The 18759-nt window shown below is 42.4% G+C and overlaps 1 pseudogene; it reads left to right on the top strand.

The window, feature by feature from the left end:
- Positions 1 to 18124, top strand: part of LOC145390034 (mediator of RNA polymerase II transcription subunit 24-like) — a 54797-nt pseudogene extending 36673 nt beyond the window's left edge.
- The last annotated feature ends 635 nt before the right edge of the window (positions 18125 to 18759 follow it).

Genomic DNA, 18759 nt, shown 5'->3' with positions numbered 1-18759 from the left:
TAAGCATGTTAAGCATTGGCGAATACATCTGGAGTGAAGAGAATGCCTGACTGATGGTATGGTAGAGTAGGGTCATGTACACACACCAGTGACCTTCGTTCCCGGAATTGTTCAGTTTTTTTTATAATGCCCTAACTCAACATCATTGACACCGAAACAGTGAAGTGTTGTTCAGGGCCGGCAGCTATGAAGGGGTTAATGGAATACTGTATGAAAATTCAAAATGGGCGCGGTGCATAGCGCCGCACTCGCTTGCCGAGAGAAAACGAACTAACTCCTCTCTGGTAAACAAATTTTCGCACGCTTCTCAGTTGAGTCCACGTCCCTCATCTCTTCACAGCCTTGCTGTACGAGAGGATATTTTCGCAGCCCTTCACCTTTTCATATTGTTCCGCCATGCCTCCCAAGCGCCCTGCATCATCTCCAGCATTGGGGGAGCAGCACCGTACTCTAATTCTGGAAAGGAAATTGGAGATTATAAGACCCCATAAGGAGGGGCAGGAAGTCTCGGAGATTGGGCGTGCTTTAGGCGTTGCTGTTTCCACCATTGGGACTGCGACGAAGAAAAAGGAGATGTACAAGAATATGGCCACCTCTTTCTCTACAGTTGTATACAGGTATTGCTTACTTCTTAACAGAGGGGAGTGAAGTTTAGGTGGGGGCCCGAGGGGGTCCTGGAACACATCCCCTCATTTATATGTATATTTCAAAGGGGAAAATCGTTCCGACATATGAAATTTCGAATTACGAAAGTTTTTTTTTGTTCCTAACCCTTTCGTATATCAAGGACTCACTATACTTTCTTTCACCATTTCAGGTTCCTATCTGACCCCATCTTTAAGTGGGAAAATGATTCTAAATGATAATGATAAGTTTTATGTTACTTCATGCTGTGTTACACAGAATGCTAAAATTCTATCTATCTATCTATCTATTGCCTGATGCCATAATCCCATTAGGGGTGGCCAATTGACTCTGAGTTATTTGTTTTACAGGAAGGGGCACTAACCCTCCACCAACCCACTTGATGACATGTAGGGAGCACGTAATTGTTTGGTTATATAGTTACCACCCAGCGTTGTAAATGGTTTCTTGGCTTACAGGAAACCATTAGGCTTGTCACTCAATGTAAAGCCACCTGTAAAGGAAAGAAAAACAATAAGAAGTGACAGGAAAGATGGGAGAAATAGGAAGAGAGGAGGGCAGGCACAGAAAAAGAATGATAAAGGCCGAGGAAGAAGTAGGCAGCACTACATATTCACAATACAGTAAACCCTTCATAAATTGAACTATATGTGGATCTAGGGTAGTTCAACTTACAAATTTTTTGACTAACTGGAAATAATTGTAAAAAACTATATTAGCCCCCTCCCCCTCAGTAATCACCAGTTATGTACAATTACTTGTTTATTAACGCTAAACTAAGGAAGCATTCTAAAGCAATAGAAATAAACATTTCGGCACATGTTATAGGCTAGGCCAGGATAGGAGGTTGCATAGGTGGAGGGATGCAGTAGTCACTTAATTACGTAAAGTTCTGCACTTATATACTTCACTTTACAATCAGTTGAACTAAAATGTAACACTTGGGATATAATAAACTAAAATGTAGCACTTGGAATATAAGAAAGTAAAATGTAACCTTTTGAATAAACACTAAGTCATGCCTCAGCCAGAGTTCGACTAGCTGGAAACTCTGCCTTCTGCAGGGTCAACGTATCGAGGTTTTACTGTACTGTAGTTCTGTAATGTCGTAACAGACATACATTTGTATCAGTAATTTTCATTTATTAGCCCCTTTAATCATGATGCTGCCTCTCAGCTTTTCTTGCTGTATGTATCTGTAAGCTGAGTAGAAATATAGAGGATTGAATACTGTCTTCTGCACAGGATCCATAGCCTGGTGAAACTTCAAAGATGGCTGCAAACCGTGCTCTTATATTTGACATCTCCTTCCTGCTGTTGTGTCACATTGTCCAGCTGTATGGAATTGATGTAAGTAAGCTCTCTTCTCTATTCTGTAGAGGTCGTCTTATATATCTTTGTTGTTTGATAATACAAAAGCATAACTTGTACAGCAGTCTGATGATTAACTAAGAAGACTTTATTTTTATTATTATTATTATTATTATGATATTTATTTTTTCAATTTATTTTTTCTTTTGGCACCTGGTGATTTAGTGGGAAATTACGGTGCTTCAATCGGATTGAGCTGGCGAAGGTTTATATCCAAGGGATGGTTGGGGTTTATTACTCATGTAATGCCACTTAGTGATGAGTGAGGCCGGTCATTATCATCTTAAATGTCAGGACCAATTTGCCTAGCCCCGGGTTCATATGCTTCTCATGGGGCAATGTAGGATTGGATGATGAATGAATGAATGATATTTATTTTTTATTTTTTGCTACTACCAGTCATTGTTATACAGCTTAAGAAAGATTCCTTACCATGAAGGAGTAAAAAAAATCCCAATTAACCTTCTCCATGCAATAACACAATTTGTACTTAATTCATGTTACTGTTAGACTATAATAGTTTGCTAAGGAAAACCCATTGTGATGAATGGGTTGAGATAATGTAGTAAAGTAGTATCTGTTCATAAGCTTTAACCCTTTGGAGATGGGATGTTTCCATCAGCAGAGTGAAATTGGTAACAACTAGCATAAAATTATTAAATGTCCCAGGTCTCATTTGTCCTTTTTGGCATAAAAAGCATCTTTTATAACAATACAGTTCTGTAATTTGTTATACTTGAAAGAAAATTCTGCATTTGGAGGCTGCAATAGGATTATTAGTACATTAAAATGTGTTAGCGGCATAAGAACTAACAGTCAGGAATAGGAGCATTGGGGTGGTAGGTGGGGGCACTCAACATCCACTCACTCGATGTAGTGCTGCTCTTGGGTGGCTACCCTTTCCTCTCTTCCTTCGTTGTTTCCTCTTATGTCATTCTTTCCTCTTCCTTCTGTCTATGAGTGACAAGCCAAATGGTTTCCTGTACACCAGGAAACCATTTACTATGCTGGGTGGTAACCATATATCTAGACTATGGCACCTGGTGGTGTAGTGGGTAATTAAGGCACTCCAGCCTGATTGAGCCTGTGTCAGTTCATATCCAAGGGGTGGTTGGAATTTATTGCTCACGTAATGGCATACAGGGAAGAGTGAGGCTTGTCACTGTCATCTTAAATGTCCCAGCTTACCTTTCCCGGGCTCCTACAATCCTCATGGGGCAGCACAGGTTTAGATGATGGATGGATGGATGGTATTTGGAGTATTGTAGATTGCATAGGTTAAGAAACAGTGAAGGCTTGGCCATAATGACATCTCCACCTGCCATGTGGGGTTATGGACAGCATTCTGCATGGCCATAAAAACTAGGACAATAAATCATGTGGGTCAGTCAGCCAGAGTTTGTCATAGGCTGTGCTCCCTCCCTCACTCAGCAGTGTGGGATCATTCTGATATGTGTAATATTAACTTTAGTGAAGCCCACTTTAAAATAATAAGTACATGCTGTAGAGAAAATCTAAGAACATTGGAATACATTTGTTACGGCAGAAGATTATTTTCTTATGCTTTGCTTGATGGAAATAATAAGTAGAATGATCTTCCTTTCTCATTCCTCCTTTAGGTGCTGGTTTCAGAGAAGTGTGAAACTACAATAAATTATGTGGGTGACTCGGCCAGAGTTTGTCATAGGCTGTGCTCCCTCCCTCACTCAGCAGTGTGGGATCATTCTGACATGTGTAATATTAACTTCAGTGAAGCCCACTTTAAAGTAATAAGTACAATGTGGGTCACTCGGCGAGAGTTTGTCATAGGCTGTGCTCCCTCCCTCACTCAGCAGTGTGGGATCATTCTGACATGTGTAATATTAAATTTAGTAAAGCCCACTTTAAAATAATAAGTTCATGCTGTAGAGAAAATCTAAGAACATTGGAATACATTTGTTAAGACAGAAGATTATTTTCTTCTTATGCTTTTCTTGATGGAAATAACAAGTAGAATGATCTTCCTTTCTCATTCCTACTTCAGGTGGTGGTTTCAGAAAAGTGTGAAACTTTTGTGGAGCAGTGGATGAAGGAGAACATGCCAGAGCCTGGCAGAGTCAAGGCACCTCTTGTGGCCACACGCACTGACCAGAGTGCCGTTGAAGAGTTCATCAGGGAGGTCAGTATAACAGATTTGGAGCATAAGTACAAGTTAGTCGATTCATATGTGTTAAGTTTTCTGATTTCACAGTCCTTTGAATTGTCCACAAAGGAGGCACACTCATACTAAAACTGTGGTTATTGTGAAGGTACAACCAAGTCTGATCCTATCAGAAGAGGATCCAAGTTGGGTAAAACCTATATCATCACAAACACAGTTTTCTGTGTATGTTTATAATTCATCTGATGTATTTTATATATGGTTAAGCGTGTGTATGTGTGTGTTTTCTGTGCTCTTGTCTCTTACTTCGGTGTTTGCAGTAGTCAAACCCCAATATGTGATCCCGCAATAAGTGATACGCAAGCCTAATGATGTGGGTAGAAATACCACCATACCCCACCTAACAATGGCTGAGATCCGGTTTTGCAGTGTGTCCTGCTTTGTATCGTCCGGGAGCGATGGGCTCAAAGTTTAAATCACACACTTTTCCGCAGCAGACTTAGCCCGCCCACTTGCCAGGATGCGTGGAAACACTCGCGCAGCCGCGCATCCATTGCTCACCCCGCATAAACCCATATTGCTCTTCTTACACCGCCCGTCACGGAGTGAGGATCTCTCTTACGCTTGCTTTCCCCACATCGTGTTGTATCACCAATATTATGCAAGCCGCTGTCGTAGTGCCTCGTAATTGTGTCCCAGGAGTACTGTGAATAGGACAGTGATACTAACCGTGTGTGGAGTGCGATTTTTTGTTAATTTTGACCTAATTGATTGTGATCAAGTCTGGTAAGGGCATTGCATGTGGTGGGGCTAGTGGTGGTAGTGGTAACCCTAGTTGGGGTGGTAAGCAGCCTGCTAGTGTTGGAGCTGGTGATGTTCCCATGAAGCGCCCTCGTAAAGCTCTGTCAGTTGAAGTGAAGTTAGACATTCTAGAGCACCACGACAGAGGCGAGGGTGCATGTGCTGCCGCACTTTGCAGCAGTTGGTGAGGGTGTGTGCCAGCGACGACAGGACGATGGTCCAGTCATTCTGGAAGGGTTATAACATATGCCACGCCATCAAAAATATCGCAGCTGCATGGAGGGAAGCAGGCCAGCCCACCATGAGTGGTGTGTGGCACAAGCTATAGCTGGAGTGCATACATTCCTTCACCGGCTTCCCCGAGGGCATGCAAGCACCGCTGGTAGAATGGGTGCTGTAGGACATTGTGCAGCTGTCGGACAAGGTGGGCTTCGGGGAGGTCGACAAGGAGGAGATGGAGGAGGTCCTGAACAACCACAGGGAGAAGCTCAACAACGAGGAGCTCCTCATTGTGGGGATTCAGCGGGGGCACCAGGAGGCAGAGGAGGAGAAAGTCACTCCTGAAGTGTGAGCCCTTAGTATGAAAATTCTGAAGGTGATGATGGCCAAGGTTGACAAGGCCATCGCACTTGTGCATACTCACGACTCTGTCTCAGGACAAAGCAAGGACACATCAGATCAGCTGGTGGAGGGGATGAAGGTATACTGGATTATGCTGGAGGAAACGAAGAGGGCAGCCAGGCAGACTACCATCACTGCCTTCTTCAAACAGGCCCTCACCATGCCAGTGACCTGTAGAGGATCTCTCCAGCCCTTGACCAGCGGAGAATCTCCCCAGTCATCATTCAGCGGAGGAACACTGAGGGCTTTCTTCCGCCGAGGACATTGTGCTCAGCCCCTGGACCTCACCTCAAGCCGATCCCCATCTTCCGCGTCACCTGAGTTTCCACTGCTGAACTCAGCCACTCCATCACTATCTTCCTCGCCTTAGCCTCGATCTCTGGCACCACTTCGGCCACTGTCTCTGTTTCCCTCGCCACCATGTGAGCCACTGCATCTATCTCTTTGCCTCACCACCTCAAACAGTCATCGCAGCTGTCTCCCTTGCCACCTTGTCTGCCATCGCATTGCATCCCATCGCCACCTAGTGAGTCTTCGCATCGCACCCCATTGCCACCCCCAGAGCCATTGCATCAGTCTCCCACTACCATCATCCCACCTCGCCAGGCTTCCTTCCCCTCTGACCCTCCCCTGGAGATGGGGTTTGAAGGCTTTGAGGAGGAGGAGTGAGTGCTAAGGAACACCACATGTACCCTAGCCTTGGGGGAGATAGCAAGGATGACGACCAGGACCAGACATGGACTCACAAGACGTAAGTGATGATAGGTATATGATATTTTTTTATTTTTTATGATTTTCAGATTTTATTTGTTGGTTTTAGTGAGTTACTAACAGGTTTCAGACTTAGGTTAGCTTGCTTTACAGCGTTAGGCCATTTAGATTGCCTATATACCTTATTTTTGGACTCATTTTGGTGGGTTTAGGACTTGGTTGCGGGGAATCCCAAGGCTCAAAAATGCATCCCTATACTTTACATGTTAAATCAGCCCTGATATGTGATACCCCACTTAGCGTTGGGGTTTTTCTTAATGCATCACATTGTTAAACCCAGGTTGACCTGTACTATTATGCAGACTTGTGAATTACTAATTTGTTTTATGTTTCATGCACAGTATTACATCTTTTTGTTGAAAGGAAAAATACAGTTTAGTACAACAGACTGTTAATTTGCACCGCTATTGTGTCTGCAAATTTTACTGCACAACTTGAAATGTGGAGATCACATCATTGAAGCTCATGATATATTGTAATGGTGAAATCCCTCAATTTTTGTAGAGTACCTCCTTTGGTTCTTATGAAAAATTTGTATCCCCACCTGATCATATGTGACATTAATTGCAGTACACATACAACCTCTCGGAACATCACTGCGCATAAAGAAGACTTAATTAGAGTGTACATATGGTTAATTAGTGGTGATCACTTTCCGTGACAGAACGGAGCAGTGTTTGGGAGTCAGGGAGTGGGTATCTTTAGATGATGACTTCTGTAGGGTAAAATTGGGCAATTTTGCTGTGTACGGTGGTTTTTGCTAAATATAAACTGCCACATATGGAATACAGTAATCCCTGTACTATCCGGACGCCCACTTTCCAGACACCCCACTTACCGGACATTATGGGCCTGGACCTTCGGAATCCAAAAAAAAAAAAAAAAAAAAAAAAAAAAAAAAAAAAAAAAAAACCGAATTTTTTCCCACCCGTAATTTGAAATTGCCACTGGGCGCCGAACAGCTGTTTGCACCATGGCTCCTTCACCCCTTCCTTCCTCCCCTCTCCCCCCTCCCCTCTCAGGGTTGCCATTTGGTATTTTTCGCTGCCAAATGTGGGCCAATTTGGTATTGAAGAATTTGTTTGGTAATGAATCAGAATAATGCATTACCAAACGGATTTTTCACATGTATGAGGATTCACAGGATGGAGATGGTGGATTGTCTGCTCTCTCTGATTAATCTGCTAGCCTACATAGCATGAAAATAATCAACATGCTGTTAATTATAAGGAGAGTGATTAATATTCCATCCATCCATCCATCCATCATTCAATCCTATGTTGCCCCATGAGGAGCGTAGGAGCCCGGGGTTAGGCAGTTGGTCCTGACATTTAAGATGAGAGTGACCAGCCTCACTCATCCCTGAGTGGCATTACGTGAGCAATAAACCCCATCCATCCCTTGGATATAAACCTTCACTGGCTCAATCCGATTGGAGCACAATAATTACCCACTAAACCACCAGGCGCCAAAATTTGGTTATATGGTTACCACCCAGCATAGTAAATTGTTTCCCGGTGTACAGGAAATCATTTGGCTTGTCACTCAGTGTAGAGTCACCCACAGGCAGAAGGAAGAGGACAGAATGAAGGAATGAAAGACAGAAGTGGGAGTGTAAAGTCATCCGTAGGCAGAAGGACGAGGAAAGAATGAAGGAAAGAAAGATAGAAGAAGATGGAAGGAAAGAAGGATGGAGGAGAAGACAGGGCAGACACCCGAGAGCAACACTACGTTGAGTGAGTGGATGGTGAGCGCCCCCACCTACCACAACACTTTTATATATAATTAGTGAAGAATAAATGCTTGCTTTATGAATTTGGTAATGAAAATTGAGGAGTTTGGTAATGTGGCTGAGTTTCAACCTTGCAACCCTGCTCCTCCCTCACCACCAGTTACCGCCTAACTGTCATCACAAGTGGATGCTTATCACAATGGATGCCACACATGCTCGTTTTTGTAAATAAACAGTGAATAAACTGCAATACCTCGCCACTAGACCACATGGGAATTTACAGTGTTGTGCAGTGTTAAAATTTTAGAATTTAGAGTGCAAAGGATCAGCTGTGGAGTGCAAATTGGTGGTTCAAACTGGCCTGGTGCAATTAAGAGCAGAATGTACAGTGTTAAACAATTATAACTCACAGTGCAAAGAATTACTGTAAGTGCAGTACAACACTGGATTACTGTACGTACTTCGAGAGCATTTTCACCACTGCCAAAGCCTTAGAGAAGGTAGCCACAGACGTGCTATAAGTACCCTGTACACTGCTGTTTTCCATAACCACTTCTAATTCTTCATTCTCTGGTTCCTTTTCATTTATTTCATGCTTTATGTCCATTATTGGTTTGAATAGGGTCTGAAATAGGTTTAAATAGGTGCTTTGCATGTCTGGTAGGGAGTTATTTAGGTGGCTTTTAAAGTTAGGCTGGGTTAGAGTCCTCAAGTACAAGTCCAGCAGGCTGGGGCCCACTATCTGGACGGGACCACTTTCTGGACATGCCTTTGGCTCTGTTATATCGGATAGTGGAGGGATTACTGTATATTTCAAGAGCAAGAGTTTACACACCCGATGATGTAAGTCTCGTCCAGGTTGACTGAGTAGTTCACACACAGCAGCGCGGCAAAGAAAATAATAGTTACCCTTCCCAGTCTGGCGAGAGGAGGTACCTCGCAGAAAGTGACCTCATTACAGTGATTCACCTGTTATGGAAACTGTAATATGACTATATATCTGTAACATAAAGGTATCTATCTATTTATCTATTGCCAGACGCCACAGTCCCGTAAGGGGTGGCCATTTGACTTCGAGTTATTTGTTTTACGGGGAGGGGCATTAACCCTCCACCATTCCGCTTGTTGATACGTAGGGAGCACGTATGGTTTGGTCATATGGTTACCACCCAGTGGTGTAAATGGTTTCTTGGCATACAGGAAACCATTTGCATGTCACTCAATATAAAGCCACCTGCAAAAGAAAGAAAAGCAAAAAGAAGTGACAGGAAAGATGGGAGAAATAGGAAGAGAGGAGGGCAGGCACAGAAAAAGAATAATAAAGGGTAAGGAAGAAGTAGGCAGCACTACATCAAGTGAGTGGGTGATGGTCGCTGCCACCTGCCACTACATAAAGGTATAACATGGCTTTATGTGTGCAAAAATGTTTCACTTACCATAGGAAAACAAATAATTACAACATTAAAGGAGTAAAAAGCTTTGGCATAGAGATGTAACCCACAGAAATATATGGTAATGCACGGTAAATTTCCAATAACATACATTACTTTGGGCTAATAACATACACACATATTACCATACATACACTAGGTATTGCTACAATAAAAAAGCAAAGTCTTATTTTAGGTTATAAAGTGTAATAAAGCCGAGAAAAGACTCCTTATTTGATGCATCACGCGAGAGTGTAGGGTTGTAGCAGAGAAGGAAGGTGGAGGGAGGGTGGGGAATTTCCAGAGGGAGGAAGTGAAGAGTGTGGAAACATCACTCATTCAAGTAGGAAAGAGAAGTGGTGAGGGATACGTCTCTTGGCAGCCATGTCAGGGGAGTCAGGTGAGTGGAGGGGGGGGCAGGAGGGGAGTCACTGCTACAGCCAAACCTCACCTCTATGCTGTAGTGGCAGCAGGAAGGGTAGAAAGATTGGGATATGTCACATAAGGCATCAACTGAGGGGGTAGGTAGAGGGAGAGAGATGGCAGAGGGGGGGGCTAACCCCCCCACTCTGTTGGCGGGCTGGAGCCCTCCTCCCTCCCTCTCAGCTCGTAGCTGGTGTGGTCTTGGAGCAGGTTACATCAAGTAAGAAGCGGGAAACTTTGAATGCAGTTTTGTATTGCAATTGATCTGTCGCGCTTTTTAGGCCAGGGTGTCAGAGTAATGCAAACCCCCACAGGGCTGTTTAGGGTGTTAGGGGTTAAGCTGGGGTATTGCATCTAGGGGTTTTGTATATCGCGATATTACTGTATATGGTATATATACAGTATATATATAGTGAGAGAGAGAATTTGACCTTAGAAATTTAAATTTCTTAATGCGTTTACACTTTTTGCGTGGCCTTGAAGTCGAGGTGGAGGACAGAGCAAGTTTTGGAGGCCGAGGTCAAGGCCATGATGCAGAGACCAGTCCTTAGCCCCGTGCCTGATGTGTACTATGGCAACCCTATACGTGGATTCTGTATTAAGAAACATAATTTTTGTATACGTGTGTGTATTGTAAGTATATTTGACAATTGGATTTTAAAAAATAGATTAACTTATTCTGTGTTATATAAAATGCCTTAAAAAGGAATGGGGTTGATGGACTAGGAATCCTTAGGAATCCTACTACCCAGGAATGATCTGGGGGAAAAAAAAAAGAAAAAAAAATGATGCAGAAGTTTCACAGCTGGGCTCCATGCCTACTTGGGAGCCTAATTAAACTGGGCAAGCTTGTATGGCTGTGTGTAATGAGCAGTGTGAATGAAAATTATAAGAGAATAAATAAGAGGAAGTATTCATGAAAGGAAGAAATTGTCAGTAAGTGAATGATGGGAAAGCTATGATATGCACAGTGTCAGGTTCATGTACTCATGGATGAGTTGGACAGTAGAGGAGTTTGTTGAATGATGAATTAAGAAGATGATTAATGATTATAATTGAAGCTGTCACATATGCTCCTTCTGATGACAGAGGTATTGAAGGAAAGAACAGTTGCAGCCTTAGTGTAAAATAATTTCAGAGTTATACTGTACCTGAATACAAATTTGTGTTTATCATTTTTCAGCATGATGCGATGGAGTGAAGTGTGCCAGGTGGCAGGTGTGGCATTGCGTGAGGTAGTGACAGCAGCACAGCAAGGAGCACTTCCACTGCAGCATGTGCGAGAACTCTTAGACCACCTCCGATACCACCTCTGCTGCCTCCCCATATGTGTTGCCACTTGGCTCTGCTCTCATGTCCAGGTCGGTCTGGTCTGGGATGATAGTCTTATTGAATTGATTTTTGCATGACATGCAAGAGCTATTACAAGTTTCAGATACAGTTTACTGTAGTCAGACATCAGCTTTCATGAAGTGTTCCATTTGAAGATTTAAATATTTGTGGCATTATCAAAAGTTCCACAAATAACAATTGTAGGAGGATCTTAGAATTACAAAGGATTAATGATGTGACACATTTCCCTATTTCACTTTGCATGCTATTGACAATTAATTTATTTCTTGTTATTAATAACATGATAGGTGGGGGCACTCATCATCCACTTACTCGATGTAGTGCTGCTCTTGGGTGACTGCCCTTTCCTCTCTTCCTTCCTTCCTTCCTTCCCCTTCTGTCTTTATTTCTTTCATTCTATCCTCCTCCTTCTGCCTATGGGTGACTTTACACTTCCTCCTCTGTCTTGCTAAATTCCTCCTCTTTCTGCCTATAGGTGACTGTACACTGAGTGACAAGCCAAATGGTTTCCTGTACAGCAGGAAACCATTTACTATGCTGGGTGGTAACTGTATAACCAAATTATGGTGCCTGGTGGTTTAGTGGGCTACTAAGGCCCACAAAACCAGCATGCTTGTTTACGTCCACAGGCTTTGGTTGTATTAGGTTTTCCTACTACCTCCGCTGATTCTTTTAGGACTTTTGTTAGTTTGTCATTCAGCTCATCAGTGTCACATTCAGCATTACTGAAAGCCTGAAATCTGTTCCTTATTTCCAACTGAAAAGCTGCTTTGTTTTTGCTGACTTTTATTGGGCATATCTTTTTGTCTTTAATCATCTTCTTTCTTTCACTTTTGAAATTAAATCTTGCTGTGCAACCCACCATTCTGTGATCACTTCCAATATTTACTTTGTTGACAACTGTGACATTTGTGATTGTGTTATTCTTATTTGCTATAATGAAGTCGATTTCATTCTTGGTTTCTCCATTTGGGCTTCTCCAGGTCCACTTTCTCCCTGTTCTTTTGTGAAAGAATATATATACACACACACACACACACACACACTGAACCCCTTGCTATCACGCATTCAGCTATCGCGGTTATCTGCTATCGCGCTCACATCAAATGCACAACCATACATGCTATCATGCACCCCAAGACAGCTATCACGCGTCGAGTTTGAAGACAGGCTAAGTGAAACTTATTCACACGGCCCTTCATACGAGGTTTGCCGAGGATACGATGGTTAATCGAAACGGTAACATGGTAAAATTGCTGACGATACCACAGGCATTTGGAATGCATCTGAATGGATTCCTGCCGAGGATACGACGGGCAAAACAGTGACCAAAATCCAGGCGACTCGACAGAATATATTGTACTACAGCATTGAAATTTAGCCTAGCACTGAATACTTATTAATACTGTATTTTAGAATAAATATCAATAATTTTGAAACCCTTATAAAGAGGTAATATTTCCTATGCAGAGAAAACTGTGATGTCGATAAAGTAATCACGTGTTTACAACTGAGACGGGGCTCTGGCAACAGTATGAGGAATGTGTGTGATAGCGTCCAAGTTTTGTTCCACTTAAATGTTCCTCGGCCGTTCCTGATACGATGTACCGTGTGATACCCCCTTTAGCTGTGGACACTAAAGAAATGGAGACAGCCAAAGAGATCTGGCGGCAACTAAGCCACTCCCAAGCCTCGGAACCCATCAAACCACCCAAGCCGTAATCCTTATAAAAGTTTGATGGCCTTTTATGTTGTTTATTTATTCATTATATTGTTATTATTAATGTAATAATGCTTTATTTCATGTTAGAGGAGAGATTGGCAGGAAATCGTAGGCATAAAGTGGTTAAAAGTTAGAAAAATGGGCCACCGAAAAACCAATTAGAAATTTTCCCATTGATTGTTCAGTTCAGCTATCACGCATTCAGCTATCACGCGCGTTTCCTGTGACCAATTAGGCGCGATAGCAGGGGGTTGAGTGTACCTCTTTAATTTCCTCTTTCCAGGGCATCACCCTTCCCTTTATACACATTTACAATTATACTCCAGCCAATCATATGGGACAACACACTCACAAATAATCATATTTATCAGGTCAGTGACTAACCTCACCCCTATATCTCCTAAGGGCTTCAACATTTCGGCAGTCAACCCAGACACACTTGCTGCCATCCCCACCATCATCCTGCTATTTCCTCACTCACAGTAGCAGCATTATTCATAGGCCAAGGGTCAAACACTGGATCTGCTGGCTCAGTCAAACTCCCCATTCAAGAACCGGCTATAATGCTCTCTCCATGCATGTTTAATATCCTCACTGTTCACCACTACCCTTCCTTCATCATTCTTCACACACTGCTCACCTATAATATCCTGATTATCCCTCTCCATCTGATTTGCCACCTTAAATGTCATATTTTTCCTTTCCCCATGATTTAGGTTATCAAATAAAGTCTCTGTGACTGACTTCGCCCTGTATACCTCTCTTCTAGCCCTACACTTGGCAGTCAAGTATTCCTCCTTGCTACCACCCTTCTTCCATTCCAGGAAAAACCTTCTTTTCTCCTTAACTGCAGCTTCTATACCCTCATCCCACCACCAGGTTACTTTATATTTTGATGGTCCTCTTGTCCAACCGCATGTTACCTTAGTAACTGTCAAGAGATTGTTCTTGAGGGCTCTGTACTGTTCATTAATGCCTCTGTCTACAGCTCCCTGTTCAGCCACCACTCTCCTCATCTCGCTGTAGAAGGCATTCCTTACTACTGTACTTGGTTTTTCAGCTTCCATATTTTCCTCCTAGGTACATAAGTCCTCTTTTTCATCACTCATTCTTTAAGCACCATATCACAAATCAATAGTTTCTGCTGCTGGACACACTCCTCACTTCCTATAACTTTAACATCCCTCACTGACCTCCTATCAGCCCACCTAACCAGAAAATAATCTATCTGACTGCTATTTCCCCCAGACTCATACATAATTAACCTACTGTCTCTTTTCCTAAAATATGTGTTGCACATAATCATGTCCGTTGCGTCCCCAAACTTGAGTATCCTTTCCCCTTCCGCATTCCTTATACCATACGCACATCCCCCATGCACTCCTGCATAACCTTGTGCTGCTTCACCTACATGACCATTTAAATCCCCTCCCAAAACCACTATCTCATGATTCCACATACCACCTACTACACATATTAAACCATCCCAAAATCTATCTTTCTCTGCTTCATCCAATCCTGCCTGTGGAGCATATGCCGATATAATTGCAGCTATCTTTCTACTGGATAGAATTTTCACTACCAATAGCCTATTGCTTACTCTCATAACATTCATAATATATTCCACCTATTTCTCTGCAATCAGTGACATCCGCAGCAGGACCCGACAGCAATGAATGAGTAAATGGGGAGTGTGTCGTCCTGTCTCGGCTACCTCCCTTTCCTTGGGGGAAGCAGCCTAGGTATATAGATAGATAGATTTCTCCGCAACCATCACACCAACACACCCATATCCGTCTGTCCCCCCCTGCCAAAACAACGTATAGTAACAGTCCTTCCCAACAATCTTTCTGGCTGATCCACCCTGTACCAGACTTCCTGCAAACACGCCACATCCACTCATGTCCTACTGAATGCCTCAACGACTTCCCCTGCTCTTCCCCTCAAACTTCCCACATTCCATGAACCCACCCTCATCCCCCTGGTTGATTTACTGTCCTCAGGCTTGCTGTGAAACTTATTCTTGTGTTTTGTCATAGTCAGTATTAAGAAAGGGGGATAGACATACCCCATAACTAAATTACCTGGATATCATCTGGTGGTAGCGAGAATAAATAGAAATGACAACCATGGGCAGAGTGGGTTATTTTCCATGTGTTGACGATGATGATAATGTAATTACAGTTTTTTCCTTCTCAACTCAACAGAAGCAAAGAGAGCCATAGAGAGACAGAAGACACAACCTCCTACAAGTTCATCAACACCAGCGGACCTGTTACCTGTCTAGGAGGAGGAGAAAGAAAAGAAGGAGGGGGTGAAACGGGATGAAGAGACCGTTAGGAAGGAGTCGACACTGACTGAGGAGACGAGCCATGTGGGGGAAACTGAACACGATGATAAACTGGACAGTGAAATGAAGGGTGAAAAGGAGAGGAAACAGGAGATAGGAGAGAAATATAGTGATGGGAAGAAGATGGATAGTTTAATTAATGATGAAGTAGAAAAGCAAGAGAAAGGAGAAAAATCCAGTGATGAGGAAAGATTAGACAGTGATAACAAGGGTGAAATAGATGAAAAAGAAGAGAAAGGAAGAAGATTGAGGGTTGAGAAAATATTAGACAGTGGAACTAAGTGTGAAGTAGATAAGAAACGAGAGAAAGGGGAAAAATCTAAGGCTGAGAAAAACCTAGACAGTGGAAATAATGGTGAAATAGATAAGAAAGAAGAGAACGATGAGAATTCCAAGGGTGAGACGCGCATGAATGCAGAGAGAGCCCGGTGGATAATATTTCAGGAACTGAAGATGCTGGCAGATCCCGTCCATCACCGTAATTTTAGAGAGTAGGTGTTTTTTTTAATTGTGAGCCACTTGAATGCAGTCAGATCCCTCTGTGTGATTAAGTTACGTTCGTGGAAAAAATAAGTCAGTTGTATATCAGATGTAGGGATCATAGCAATCTTATATGGGAAATTGGTGATTATTTGTCGAAAAAGATGCCGAAATATTAAGATCATATAAGCAAACAATTGCACAATGGAAGATCGTATAGTGGGGTTTAGGTGCACTGATGTATTGAATATTGGTTAGGTAGTATGTTGTTACTGGTAATAGGGTAGAAGGGAGTGTGCTTAGTTGGTGTGGTCATATGCTATACAGGTATTTGCCACTCGGTGTCCACAGTACGTTCCGAAAAATAGGATGTTAAGTGATCTGGACATTAAGCGACTACCATAACTTATGCACTGAATACTGTACTGTATATTGTACTATATATATACAGGTATGTGATATATACTGCACTGTATATTACTTGTGAAGTACAGTATGAAAAGCCCAAATTAAGACAAAAACACATAGCCTTTATACATGACTGGATGTGGGTGCCTGTGGCCGGTGTGGATGACACTGTTATACACTAAACTTTTTACTGCATGTTAGTACACTTTATACAGGTTTTTTTTTTTGGTCTATTTTTTACAGCTTTTATGTAAGTAGATTAGGTTAGCATAGATATGGCTAGGTTGGGTTAGGTTAGATATGGTTATGTTATGTTGTTAGGTTAGGTTAGCTTGGGTTAGGTAAGATTATATTACCAGCATGTTAAGTTAGATTACCTTAGATTTACCGGTAGTAATGTTCAGTTAGTGAAGGTTAGGTCAAGTTAGGTTAGGTTAGTAAGAATGAAATGACTTAGGATGGATTAACCTTCGGGGTGAATTGATGAGAAAACCCTCTAATCTGACGCCTCTCCCCAGGTACTGCACCCATGTTGTGACAGATGAAATTAATGAAGTGGCAGCAGAATTGCTCAAAGCTGTGGTTCTGTTCCAGAGGCGACTGTATGCACGGGACCCTGCCAAGGGTGCCATCAAGTCAGTTGATAATTTTTGTTGTTGCTGTTGTAGCACAGGTAGTAGTAGTAGTAGTAACTGTGACCCCAGGCCTATGTAAACAAGAAGCCAGTGGACTATAGGCTGAAGCTGACATTTTTCTGCAGTCCACCATTTTTCAATTGGGGGATGGGAAGGAAATTGATGGTTGTTTGTAAAACCAGGCAGTGGAACCACCGAGTTATATAGGCACCGGACTACTGGCACATGAAGCCGTTCTTTGCCAGCACCTGCTTCAAGTGAAACCGCCCTAAGTGAGACATATTTCTGGTTTGTGACTGAGTGGTTAAAGCTTAAAAACATTCATTTCTAACTTGCGAGCAACTTTATAATGAATCATAAGTAACATTAAGTGAATATCGTCATCATCATCATCATTATCTAATCCTGTGTTGCCCCATGAGGAGTGTAGGAACCCAGGGCTAGGCAAGTTGGTCCAGACATTTAAGATGAAAGTGACCAGCCTCACTCATCCCTGAGTGGCATTACATGAGCAATAAACCCCAACCACCCCTTGGATATAAACCTACATTGGCTTAATCTGGCAGGAGTGCCTTAGTTACCCACTAAACCACCAGGTGCCATAGTTTGGTTATGTGGTTATCACCCAGCGTAGTAAATGGTTTCCTGATGTACAGGAGACCATTTGCCATGTCAGTCAGTGGAGAGTCACCTGTAGACAGAAGGAAGAAGAAAGAAGAGGAAGGAAGGAAAGAAGAAAGGAAGAGAGGAGAGAACAGTCACCTGAGGGCAGCACTACATCGAGTGAGTGGATGGTGAGCGCCCCCACCTACCACTAATAGATGTTAATTCATCAGCAGCAGAATAATGAAACAGCTTTTAAAGTGAAACAGCTCTAACCTATTAAAGTAGAGTGATATTTTCTATTTTATTCTCTCATGATACAGTTTTATTCAGCATAAGAGAGACTTTGAAGTAGAGAGGTTAGAAATACCCTCCATCAACCCCATCACCATAGAAAGTCTTCCAAAGGAAAATGAAATAATCTGGTAGTTATGAAAATACAGTTGATTAATACATCGTTGGATTCATGCTATTAATTTAGGCCAAATTGTAACTCCCTTTTTTTTGACAGGCAGAGGTTTGTGTGTGGGCTGAAGCAGACAACCAAGTTAATGGGCAAGATGTCATGCATCATTATGGCACCAAATATACAGAAGTGCTATGAACCAGGTAACAACATATTTGCATGTTTGTCTTAACCCAGCTCAGATCCTAACCTCTTTCAGCTCAGTTGATGGCCAAATGTAGTTGGATGAGAGTCAGTTTGACAAGCAACCAAGGAGATTCCTACCTCATAATGAAGGCTTACAGAATTTCATATGCCCTTGACTTGGTATTCAAGGTGTGGAAGTGGCCCAGCTTTGTCAGCTGAAAATTAACCAACAGTAGTGTGTCAGCTGTTATTATATTACTGTATCCCTTTTCTATGTGCTTAATTGAGTGAAGTAAGCGGTGATTGATTATTTGTTATTTCATGTCATTGTTTGGTCCAATAAATTTTGGGTTAAGAGTGAATGCGTGAGAATGTTGTACAGTATGGTACAGTACAGTACAGGTACTGTAAGTAGTGTTATAAACAGTAATGTAGTAGTAACCACAACCCTAGGCTTGTCTGAATGTGAACCCAGTGGATTACAGGCCAGAGATGCCATCTTCTTGTAGCTCACCATTCTCCTTTTAGAGGAGAGGGAGGGAGTTGAGGGAAGTATGTATAACTGGGCAGGGGAGCAGCTCGGTTATATCAGTGCATCCACATGTAGGCGTCCTTTTCTAGCTCCATGGTTTTGTTTAATTTTTGAAGGCTCTATGCATCGGTCTTGGTCACCTAATGGCG

Source organism: Coenobita brevimanus, unplaced genomic scaffold, assembly GCF_032717465.1.
Source record: "Coenobita brevimanus isolate Jiangsu-jjx unplaced genomic scaffold, ASM3271746v2 jjx.HiC_scaffold_2752, whole genome shotgun sequence".
NCBI classification, from domain to species: Eukaryota; Metazoa; Arthropoda; class Malacostraca; order Decapoda; family Coenobitidae; genus Coenobita; species Coenobita brevimanus.
Note: the sequence above shows the minus strand (reverse complement) of the source record. Positions and strands in the feature narration are given on the sequence as shown.